The sequence below is a fragment of the Sciurus vulgaris genome (assembly GCF_902686455.1).
Source record: "Sciurus vulgaris genome assembly, chromosome: 2".
NCBI classification, from domain to species: Eukaryota; Metazoa; Chordata; class Mammalia; order Rodentia; family Sciuridae; genus Sciurus; species Sciurus vulgaris.
In genome coordinates, this window is record NC_136462.1 from 10635800 (window position 1) to 10647967 (window position 12168).

The window sequence follows — 12168 nt, forward strand, 5'->3', positions numbered from 1 at the left end:
GTTTAAAGACAGAATCTGACCCCGCCTTGCATCCTGCCTCACATGATCCCAATCTTATGCCAGTCCCTCTACCCTCATTCCCTTTTAATGTGTGTATTGTTGTTTTCTGTTTCTATACCAAGGTAGCTGAAGTGGAATAAGTTATAAAGAAAAGAGGTTTATCTGGCTCAGAGTTCTGGAAGTTCAAGGCCAGGATACTGACATCAGCTTAGTTCTGGTGAGGACCTCATAATGGAGGCATCTCAAGGGTAGGTGATCCTGAGGGATCAACCACATCGCCAGACAGGGAGCCAGAGGAAAGGAAGTGGCCACGATTCTTCTTCTTCAACAACCCTCTGAAAAGAACTAATTAGGGCCCTGTCGGAATTACCTCACTCCCTCCTGAAGACAGTGCCCCTAATGACCTCCTCTGGGCTCCTTGTAAAGGCCCATTGCTTCTCATATTGCCACACTGAGGTTCCAGCCTCTAACACAGCGAGCTTCTGGGGACATGCTCATACCAGATCCAAACCACAGCAATGTCACACTGTCCCCACCATGAGAAGCCTTTGCCAGCTTTCTGTCCTCCACCAGCGTGGGCCTGACTGTGAGGCAGGTAAGGCACTCCGGTCTAACGGGAGCTCCACTGGGAGGGGCCTGCTCTCTTGGTACCAGGATTCTTCATTTTCTAGAAAATCTCTAGAAAAGAGCAAACACTCAACTAGTATTTATAAAATAAGTGTATAAGACACAGGATCTCTAGCACAATCCTCTAGTTGATGAGATTGTATTCTAGAGGACCTGGGTTCATGATTCTGGGACCACAGGTCAGGTACATTAGAATTGAACAAGTTCGCCTGTGGACGGCGGGTGGAGGGAGCAGACTTCTCCCGGATGGAGGGGAGGGGAGAGACGTGCTGCAGTAGAACTCTAGACTCGTCCAGGCAGCAAGGGCTAGAGTTGGAGACAAGCTGGTGTTCATCTTGGTACACGTGTGGGTCTATGTTCTGACCTACACCTATTTTCTTGCTCTGTCAGCTGAGAGGGTGAAGAAGCAACAGACATTTCAGCAGCAATGAGCACCACAGGGCATCTAGACCTTGGTCTCTAACACCACCTCCAATAAATGTAACCACCTTCCTTGGAGAGATGGCTGACTGCAGGACTAGGGGAAGATGCGTTGAATTGGAGCGTTCTGTAGTACCAGAGAGTAAGGAAGCTTCCAGCAAACACACAAATACACACACACAGTGATGTGGTGTGTCAAAAAGACACAGGAGCCAAATGGAAGAGCTACCAATGGTGCAAACTGAAACAATTTGAGAAACAAAATAAGTAATGCAGTGTTGAATTACAACCCAGAGTACAAAATAATTATGCGTGGGTCAAAAATGATCTAAATTCATGTTTGCACAAATAAATGGGAGAGAAAAGCCAAATCTTCCATGCGTAAAAATTCCAAATAATCCAAATAACTTACTTGGATAATTCCCCCCGCCAAGAGGTAGAGTGGAATCTCCCAGTCCCTAGGCCTGTGCTATGTGGTAACTTCCTTCACAGAAGCCCGTTTATGCAAAGGGAGGAACAGTGATGTTATGCTGGAGAGACTGACATCCCTCCCTCTGCCAGGTGCTCGGGGTTAACATCAGCAGTGACGGGACATGTTGATAGATGGACCTTTCGTATCACGGGATGCTTCTGGGTCTTCCTCCCAGTGACCGAGAGGCCTGATCGTGAGGAAAACACCAGACACATCCCAACTGAGGGATATTCTCCAAAATACTTGACCAGAACTCAAACCCTCAAGGTCAGAAAGAACAAGGAAAGTCTCAGGAACTATTGCAGTCAAGAGGAGTCTAAAGGTAGTGTGGTGTCCTGGACAGGATCCTAGGACGGAAAAGGGACACTAGGTGTGATGGTTTAGACATGAGGTGTCCCCAAAAGCTCATGTGTTGTCCAGAGGTGCAGTGAGTGGAGAAGTGAGTTTAATCCGGATTAATCCTCTGATATGGATTAACTGGGTGGCAACTGTAGGCAGGTCCGTGTGGCTGAAGGAGGTAGGTCACTGGGGGCGTGTCTTTGGAGTTCATATTTTGTCCCTGGTGAGCGGAGCTCTCTCTGCTTCCTGACTGCCATGTCCTGAGCTGCGTTCCTCCTCCACATCCTCCACCATGATTTCTGCCTCACCTTGGGCCTAGAGCAATGAAGTTGGCCTTCTAGGGACTGAGACGCCTGAAACTGTGAACACCAGACAAATTTTTCCTCCTCTAAAATTGTTCTTGTCAGGTCGTTTGGTCACAGTGGCAAAAAGCTGACAGGAAAACCAAGGAAATGATGTATGAACTTGAATTGATATCAAGGTGTCAGTATCGGTTCATTAATTATGACAAATGTTTCATATGTAGGTAAGATGCTGATAATTAGGGAACGGGCCAGAGGTCTATAGGACATGATCATGAGGAAAACACCAGACACATCCCAACTGAGGGACATTCTTTTGTAAGTCTGAAACTCTTCCAAAATAAGAGTTATTTCAAAAAGACAAAAATTCTCTAACACAGTAGCATAGTTTGTATATGTTGAAAGGTCAAGGACACGAATGGACACGAAAATATCATTTACTTTTTCATTTTAAATTTTTAAATATTTTTTGTTCTAATTAAAATATCATTTTTTAAAACCAAAATGCCCTCTGCCTCTGGTTGTTTGGAGCTACTGCCAGTGAAGCTTGAGGGGACGTGCATTAGTGGATCATTCGAGCCAGTCTGGTAAAGGCTGTGTAACGGGAAGCACATAGGATCTGGGCAGCCAGCAGCCAGAGGACTTACCCACAACCAAAGGGCAAAGGGAAGAATGCCCGGAAAAAGGGAGATCTGAGCCAAGTGTTTGGAAATCAGAAGCTTGCTCAGAATGGGCAGTGGGGGGTGGGGGAATCTCCTCGGGGGCACAGATTTGGCTTATGTGGTCCCCCAATTCACCCCAGGCCTCCAACCTCACACCCCTAATCAACCTCTCTGCTTGCACTGCCCCTGGTGGGAGTGGCTGGCTGTCCTCCTGTCCTCATTTCTGTCTGTCTTGTCCAACATGCTTGTCCTCCTTGCTTGGGCTCAGGTGTTCGCTGCCCTGCTAGCCAGACAGCCACCCGAGGGCAGGACTCTGTCTTCATAAACACCCCTTCTCTGTCACTGCTGAAGAGTCACTTACTGCGACACCCATTGCAAGGTAAGGAGACTTTATTCAAGACTGTTGCAACAGAGGAGAGCCATCAGGCTCCAGTCCAACGGGAGCAGGATGAGCGGGGGTGCAGACCACACCCAACCCAAGAGTGAGGCGTCAGTGGACGGGAATCATGAAGAGGAAGCCTTGGGGGCGGCGGAATTCTTGAAAAACCTCTATCCCAAAAGCAGGTTAAATACCAAGGTGGGGGTGAGGAATTTGATCAGTTATCCAGGGGGATCCATTTTCAAGGGTGGGAAACTCTCTACGTGGATTTCAGCATTCATACTAAAACTGAGCTCATCAAGGATGGACACAAAGCCAAGGTCAAGGCTAGTCAAGAAGAGGGCTAGGAGGAGGCTAACTGATGCTTGGTCCAGGAGAGTCTGTTGCTGAAAGCTCAGTCCTTGTCCCCGATGCCAATTCAATAACGAGGACACGGTTTTGAGAAAAAGGAAAAAGAAGGTTTATTGCTTTGCAAGCAAAGGAGAATCATGGGGGACTCTTGTCCCAGAGGCTGTGATTCTGCCCATCATGGGGAACAGGGGGTTTTTAATGTGATTCAGAGAAAATAAGATTAATGAGGAGATCAGGAAGGAGAAAATCAGGGAAAAGAAGACCAGGGAGGTCAGGGAAAAGGTTGGGAAAAAGAAAAAAATCCATGTAAGTTTCAAAGCCACAAGGGATATAGGCAAAGAATCAAGTGAACCTGTTACAAGTCTTTGTCACCTCCTGGCTTGGCCCATCACGTGGTGGTCTGTACCGGGCAGGACTCACTGATTACACTGAAAATCAGCCCCGGCCTCAGTGAGGGAAGGGTCCTCAAAGGCACAAGGCGCATTCCTCACTATAGGCCCATCTCCCAGGGTGGCCTCAGCCCCCCCAGCCTTCCTTCCCTGGGTCCTCCTGGCCTCCTGCGCGCTGCTCTTGAGACAGCTCCTCCCGTCACACACCACCGTTCTCTTCCATCTCTCACGACTGCCGACATCGCCTCCAACTGAGCCCTCCGGAAGCTCTCATGGGAGGGCCACTGCATTGGCTCTCCGTGACCCAGTTCCTCTTAGTGAGAGTCTGAGCCATGCTTGCTCCAATCAGCGGTGGCAGGTTGGGGGCACGTGACTGCATTTTGCAGAGGAGGTGAGCAAAGCCAGTTGAATTGGGAGGGGCAGCTGGGAGTGGGAGGTAAACTGACCTCCTGTCCCTGCAGGTCTTTCAGGAACATCACTGTGAGTTCTGGAAGAGGGACTGCAGCATCCGGGGCTGACACCTGCTTCTGACTCAGGAGTCCACGGCTGGGTGACCTCTTCGGGCTTTTGCTTTGTTATGACTGAATGTGGGTACAGTGATGAAGAATTAGAACTCTGGCCCCTGCACGATCTTGAGGTCACGCCCCATGCAAGGAGCTGGCCGACTGCCAGCCATTCCTGCTCTGTCACTCCCCAGTTGTGGGGACTGGCCCAGTCACCCACTGTATGACCATAGATTGAATTAAGTGTCATGGTCTGTTCTAGCCACCATAGGTCCTGTCCTCGGCCAGCCAGCAGTTAATAAGTCACTCCACTGAGCTCACGAAGGCCCCCTCAGTCCACGGTCAGGTGTGGAGAAGCAAAAGTGGGGACGGGCATTAGCTGACTTCCTGGGTCCTCCCCGGCACCCACATTGTCGGTTCCTCGGCTATCAGTGCTCCCAGGACGCCCCTGTGAGAGAGAACCAAGAACAAGAGTACGAGCAGAAGAGGACTTGTTAAGACAAGGCCACATTCAAGGAGGAAAGTGGAAAAACCAAGAATGCAATTGTCACCAGAGAAGGAACGAGCCCACCTGAGAGGAGGGGAGGAAAGCCCCTCACCCTTGTCCTTGCCGCTCTTCTCTGTGGGGAGCTGAGGGGTGTTGGAGAGAAAAGTCATGGAAGAGATCTTGGCTCACTCTATGTGGTGTCAGTTACACCAAGTTCAAGTCTTTACAGCCCAGGGCAGGAGACCTCACCTGTTCTAAATTTTGGTTTGTTCAGCTGAAGAATGGGAGAGTCAAGGTCTTTCTCCTGGGGCCACCGTGGGAAACGTGCTACACTGCATGGGAAGGCAACATCCGCTGGCCCTGGTGCCTGGTGGCCGTTTAATGAACACGACCTTCTCCCTCTGGCTGGGAGGCCCAGCAGTCTCGGGGTGGATGGAGCCTAGTGCCGGTCCAGTTAACCCTGCAGAGAAGGAACCCGAGGCCCAAGAGGGGCAGGGAACCAGCCTGAGCCCCGGACAGGGCCTTGCTGCTGACTGCACAAAAATGACTCAGGACCACAGAATAGGGGACCTACGCCCCGCCCAAAGCAGCGGACACAGCCAAACCCTGAGCAATGGTTTGAGGTTCAGAGGGCCACAGGACGGAAGCCCACAGTGCACACTGATGCCTGGGGATCACACACCAGAGCCAAGGCAGAGCCTAAGGTAAGGCCGCCTTGGTAAGGGCAGGCCCAGGGACCGGCCCCTTGCTGTCAGCATCCACTCTGTGCCAGCTGCCTTCAGGGCTGTTTGAACCTGAGCAAATCCCTCGTGCATCTACCTGCTCAGCATCCATTCCTTCCCTTTTAGTGAGAGCACCCAAATTTCCTTTGAAAAGTATCCCTTCCCATTTTTAATCTATTTTAATTTAATTTTAAATTTCTTGATCTGATGATCAAGATGAACATAGCACAGCGACTGGCCTTGGCATTCTGGTCCAATCAGAACATGACGTACTCCTCTGTCTCTGGTGATTGGTCCATGGATGGGCGCACGGCCCAGTCGCACCGTTCAGAGCCAGGTATGCAAACTTCTAGCACAGACCATCTCCCTTCCCTGGTGGAAGGAGACGGTGTAAGCCTGAAGTTGCCGCCATAAGGAGCACCTGCCTAAGAACAGCCCACCCGGGGAGCAGGTCCGGCGCCCCCACACACAGCCCTCCTCCACCTAGCTTTGGAGAGGAACACGCAGATTCCCCAGCTCTGGGTGACTCTGCCAGTGGAACTGGATTCTGTCTTTGGGACCAACTCTAGCTTTGTTCCAAAAGGTACCCTACTGCACAGCCATTGTGGCCCCATAGAAGACATAGGGATGGTTCTCACCCCGAGTTCTTGCAGTAGCTCTGAACGATCTCCATGCAGTCCCTTCGCCCTGAGAAGTTACACGCTCTGTATGAAAGTGTTGATGGTGGCATTTCCTGTGCACGGGCTCCCTGCAGACGGCATGAAGGCGTGGGCAGTGAGGGGCTGAACACGCGCCACCTGGAAGCCTCGTCAGGGAAGGACTCGTTCCCTGATGCTGGGTGTACCATCGGTCCGTCGAGAGCCTGTGGCTGTCAGTCCCTGGGGAGAGGCCCCAGGTGCGGGGAGCAGCCTCCTGTGGGGCAGGTGCTCTGGGCCTACCTGGGTGGCCTTCTCCTCCTGCTCCTCTTCCTTCCCCTCCTCCTGGAGCCGAGCCAGGGCCCTGTAATATGCACTCTGCAGGCTCAATTCCTGAGGCAGCCCCTCAGAGAACCCAGGTGCTGCCACAGACTAATTCTTTCTCTAGTGGGAGGGCCAGAGAATCTGAGGGAAGGAAGAGGCGGGGTCAAGCTCTGACTCAGTGGCAAAGGGTAGGGCTATGGTTGGGTAAGTGTCCACTAAAGGCCCATGTGTTTAAGGCTCCGTCCCCCTCCTGTGCCACTCTGGGAGGGGTGGAATCTAGAAGTGTGGCCTGGTGAAAAGAAGCAAGGTCATTAGGAGTATGCCCCAGAAGGGGATGTAGGGACTCTTCCCCCTTCTCACTCTTTGCTTCCTGGGTGCCACAGGGTGAGTAGCTTCCTCTGCCACGCATGTCACCGTGTTGTGCTGTCTCACCGCAGGCCCAAGAGCAACAGACCCATGTGACTATGGCTCAAAACCTCCAAAACTGTCACCCAAAATAAACCCTTCCTCTCTCCAAGTTGATTTACTCCAGATTCTTTCACACTATTGGGAAGCTGACTAACACGGACTGAATGCATAGGGGGCTACGAGAGGGACAGGTCTGTCAAGGCCCCATCCCTGCTCCGGACCCCAGCCTTTAATTAGGGAGAGACTAGAGAGGCCATGAGGGGGTAAAGAAAAGACAAACAGACACACACAGGGAGAAAAAGTGAGGGCCAGGTGAGGAGCCAAGTCCTGGTGAGTCTTGACTGACTCTGAGCTAGCTCAGCAAGTTTATTATATAGGTTTCATCATTAAAAGTTAGTTGTGGGAAAGTTTCAGCAAAGCAGGCATTCTGAAGGATGCAGGACAGGTGAGACCTTAGGGTCAGCTTGGTTTGCTCAGAATTCCCTACCCCTGGAGAAGGTGCTGAACTCAAGGCCTTGACTGAAAGAGACCTGTGCCTTCACACGTAGCCACTCCTGGTCAGTGTGACCATAGCCTCTGGGGCACCTTGACCTGCACCTTGGCACAGGCAGGTCCCAGTGCAAATGCCGCCATGAGAGTCAGACAGGCCATTATTTAGATCTCTGCTCTCCACAAAGGTCCAAGAGGTGCCACCCACCCCGCCTCCAAGTAGGGCCAAAGCTAAGCAACGTCAGGATTCAATACTGACTCTAATGTGTTCCTCTTTTACTATGTTGCCCTTGAATCTCAGGAGAGTCTCTTGAACCCAACATCTTTGAATTGATTGGCTTGTGATGTGAACAAGAAATTAAAGGTTCTTCTGCCCAGGAGAAGAGCTCAACGCTGGCCAGAGGTGGTGGGAGAAGGTCAGAGCAGCATCCAGACAGAGAAAAGACTTCACAGCGGGACAGCTGCCACCCCTGAGGCGGGGGACCAGCTTCCTGTGGTCTGATCCCAAAGGTCTCAGGCCAAGGAAGTGCAGCTTTGAGGAAGGAGAAACTTTCCCAAAGACTGGGATTTGGAGACATTTAAGTGAACTCAGACCCAGGAGGAAGATGGCCAAGGGGTGGGAAGGAAACCAAGGCTACCTGAGGAAGGGGCACTCCCGGCAGGAGGCCTGCTGGGCTCTGTGTCACAGGCAGAGGACAGGAGAGGCCATCCCCTTGGCTGCTCGGGCACAGCACAGGGCCTAGAGGACCATCCAGAGGGTGAAACCAAGGCTAGAGTGTTGGGGCCCCAGCAGGCCTGGGACTCGCTCGCCCCCAGGGGAGGTGTCCACTGGGGTGAAGGCGTTGGGGAGTTCCATGGTTCCAGTGATGGTGTCCCCTCCAGAAAGTCATGTTGAAGCTCAATCCTGGGTGACTGAGTCATGCGATGCCGAGGTGAATGAGATCAGGTGCTTATCCGAGGGCTTGACAGAGGGAGTTTGCCCCTTTGTGCCCTCGGCCTCCTGCCACAGGACACAGCATGAAAGATGCCATCTTGTAAGCAGAGAGCCGCCCTCACCCGATGCCAGCGCCTTGACTTTGGACTTCCCAGCCTCCAGAACTGTAATAAACTCCTGTTCTCTATAAACAATACTGTCTGTGGTATTATGTCATAGCAGCACAAATGGACTGAGACAGGGTGAAGGACTAGGGCACCCTAAAGGAAAGGGATTGTAAGGAATCCGGCCTCCCAACCACCTGTCAATCTGCGTTCCACCACCTCTCCCGTTACAGGACTGTCCGGCCTCCCCATCACCTGTCAGTCTGCATTCTGCCCGCCTCATGCATTACAGAAATTTCTGGCTTACGCTGCCGTAATCTTCCTGCCTCCCACGTTGCGTCCTAACATGCTATTGGTTCCTCCGAGCCTGCGAGATTCCAATATCTGGGAGAGGCCACGCACCATCTTTCTCCTTCTTCTTTCTCCCCCCACCCCAGCAGATGTGAATCGTCCGCATAAAATAAAGTCCCTTGTGTGAGACCTTGTGTCTGCAGAGCGTTTTTCTGGGAGCTATCGATGAGCCACAACTGCCCCTAACATCTGGTGCCGAAACCCGGGATGGGTTTTTCCGCTGACTAAACAAGCGGAATCCCATCCCATAGCCCCAGCGCCCGCGGATACAGGCTCACCTTCCATTTACCTGGATGCCCAGTTTTCTGCATACAACCCCGGACTCCAAAATTGGTGAGTTCCCCTTAAGCAGGCCCTGACCACTTAAACACATCTCGGCTGATCTGAGAAGCGGCCATTCCCGCGGTTGCCTCTGCCGCCGCCACGGCTCCCGCTGCCGTGGCCCCCCTCTGTAAATCGAGTGCTCTCAAGACTGCCGAGGTGTGCGGGTACCTCCTTGGTCCCCATAGCTGGTCCTAGTTTCTGGGTGGATTCCTGATTTTATGGTGCTGAGATTCTTTCTCAGGGTTTGAGGCTCTTTTATATTTTTTTGTCTCGCTTGAAATCCTGGCCAGGTCTTCAAACTCTCTCGGCTAATGCCTGGTTAGACACTGGTATTGGTGATGACCAAACCTCTGTACTAACCTCTCCTTGCCTGGCACCGTGGTTCTTGGATGCCACTAATCACTAGCCAGGTGGGTCTCAGTTCACCATGGGATCCAGGACATCCAGCCCAGCAAACTCGCCCCTGAGATGTTTATTAAATCATCTCAACCCCCTTCACCTGTTCCCTGAATTAGAGCTAAATTGTCCTTTAGATAGTAAGTCAGAATGGTCTATTTATGGCACCCTAAATTCTAGCTTTACACTAGGTAAAATTATATGCCTAATTATACTAGTTATAGTTAAGTACCTATGTGGGCGACCTGGTGAATGGAAAGGGACTCTTCCCCTTCGTGTCTTTCCTTTCTTTCTTGCTAAACCTAACACATTCTCTTGGCTTCTCCCCCTGCTCTTAACCCTTCTTTCTCTTCCGAGTTTAATCCAGCTGATGAGTCATGTCCTTACAGGTCCCCTACTGCAGAAGCTCCTGCTCATTCCTCTCCTTGGCCTCCTTCCGCTCCTCCATTCAGCCCACCAAGGCCCCCCACCACGCGGTCTCGTGCACACATTCGAGCTCCTTTAGGGGAGGTGGCTGGCGCGGAGGGAGTAAAACCCGAACACGTTCTCCTGGCTGATTCCTTATTTTCAAATCTTTTCTTTCTTGCTTCTTAGCTCTCCCTGCAGGCTCAAGAAATTAAAAGGAAATGTAAATGAAGAAAGGCTCAATGGGAGACCAGTTTCAAACCCAAGAAAAAAAAATTGTCCATTTTAAATTTCTCCTGGGCTACAACTCAGAATACTTTTCTCCCTTTCAATTTTTCTCTCCTTCTCATTTTCTCATGCTTTAATTAATAACCATTATCATTTTTCTTCTAGGACTTTGTTTTCCTTAAATGCTGTATTTTTGAGCTCACAATTTTGATCCTACAGACCTAGGTTAATGATTTTTGATCAGTTCTTTTTATCCAACTCTAGAGTTATTTTTGAATATCCATTACATTGCAATGGAAATAAATATTACAAGGCCTTTGCTTTTGTGTTAGATATAAGCACGTATAAAAATTAAAATTTTAAAAGTGGATCCAAATATTTTTAATTCACGTGATTTAATGAGGTTCAATTTAAATTGGGTAGACTAATAGAAGTAAAATATCATTAAAATTAACTCACAAGTCTCTAGGTGGTCGCACTAATAAAATATTAATGTTTATAAAATGTCTAACATCAATTTTTCTAGGAATTTTCTTCAACAGGAAAGAGACGGCAAATACTGTTGGTACACTTGTCTGATGTCTTGTTTTTTCTACAATAAGATGAGTGAATTGGAGTCGATGTGTATGGGATTATTCAAATGTGTTTGTTAGAGACATCTGATTAATTTATAAAGTTATTCCATGGAGTAACATACTTAAAAACATTATTCTTTGCATATTAAATGTGTTCATATTTCCAGGTATACAAGCCTTTAAAGCTGAAAATTTATCAAGCTGCTGTTCTCCAAATTAAACTTGCCTGTAATGGTAAACCTATCATTTAATGTTCTATTATAGGACCTGTCATCAATAGGGTATATGTAAAATGACATTTAAGAAGGAGTGTAATGCGCAGTAGCAAAAATGGGACAACAGTGACTGAGATTGGGGTCTCTGATGACCTCATGGCTGTGCATGCCTGGAGCCTGGGAGTGCTCCTGTGCAGGGGCACAAGATGCCTAACTGCTATGGCAGTGCATTGATCTCAGCACACAGCTCTTGGGCAGGAAGGAATTCTTTTGCTAGATAACCAGTGTTTCAGCAGCTCCCTTCTCTGGTTCCTGCCCACCTTACAGTAACTTTAGAATTGCTGACATAACTCTTTAGATCTGCATTTCCATCAGAAAACAGAGCTCCATCTGATCTCAGCTTCATCTTCAAAATCTGTGTTTATCTTTACCCCTCACTAAAAAGCCCCACGTTAAGGCTCTGCCTCACCACCCTGCTACACATTACAATGGCTCCAAAGTAAGCCTGACTTTAACTCATTTAAAGTTGTGTTCAAAAGTTTAATGTCTGTTGTAAAGATTACTGTGATCTCAAATGAGAACTCAGCCAAAATTCAAAATAGCTATTGCCTAAACTGAATGTTTTACTGTTGATGACTCCATTTTGTATTTTCCTTGTAAACTCTAATTGTTGCCTGATCAATATTTTGCAGAAGTACTGCTTCAAGAGCGAACATCATAAATTAACTTGGAATAGAAAGCCACCACCTACAGAATAGATAATGTAAACCCCAATTAGATAAAAGGGGGGTAAATAACTGTAAAGTTATAGACATTAAAGCTAAAGCCCAGTCCTCTTACTTTATGTCTGGTGAGACTGTCTTGCTTGATGGTTAAGATCAACTTAGAGATTGAGATTAAATACAGAGGTCAAGAAAAGTCCATATTTGGGTCTTGCCCTCAAAGTCAGCCTGAACCCAGGGAACAAGAGGACTTCTCCAAGGAGCTTTGCATCTCTGGGTCACACAACCTCCTGACCAAGGAGATTGATAAGGCCACTAGAGGAAAAGCCACTCAGTGCATCTGCTGCAGAGGAGGGTCATGGAAAAAGGGAGACATTCCTGGTGCTTTCAAGGAAAGCCACCTCA

General features: G+C 49.3%; 1 long non-coding RNA gene across 1 annotated transcript; it reads left to right on the forward strand.

Annotated features, from left to right (window-relative positions):
* The first annotated feature begins 9085 nt into the window (after positions 1 to 9085).
* LOC306649595 lies at positions 9086 to 11864 on the forward strand. The gene is made up of 3 exons (XR_013760665.1): positions 9086 to 9231; positions 10994 to 11167; positions 11628 to 11864. It is a non-coding gene; the product is annotated as an uncharacterized lncRNA (long non-coding RNA).
* Positions 11865 to 12168: the final 304 nt, after the last annotated feature.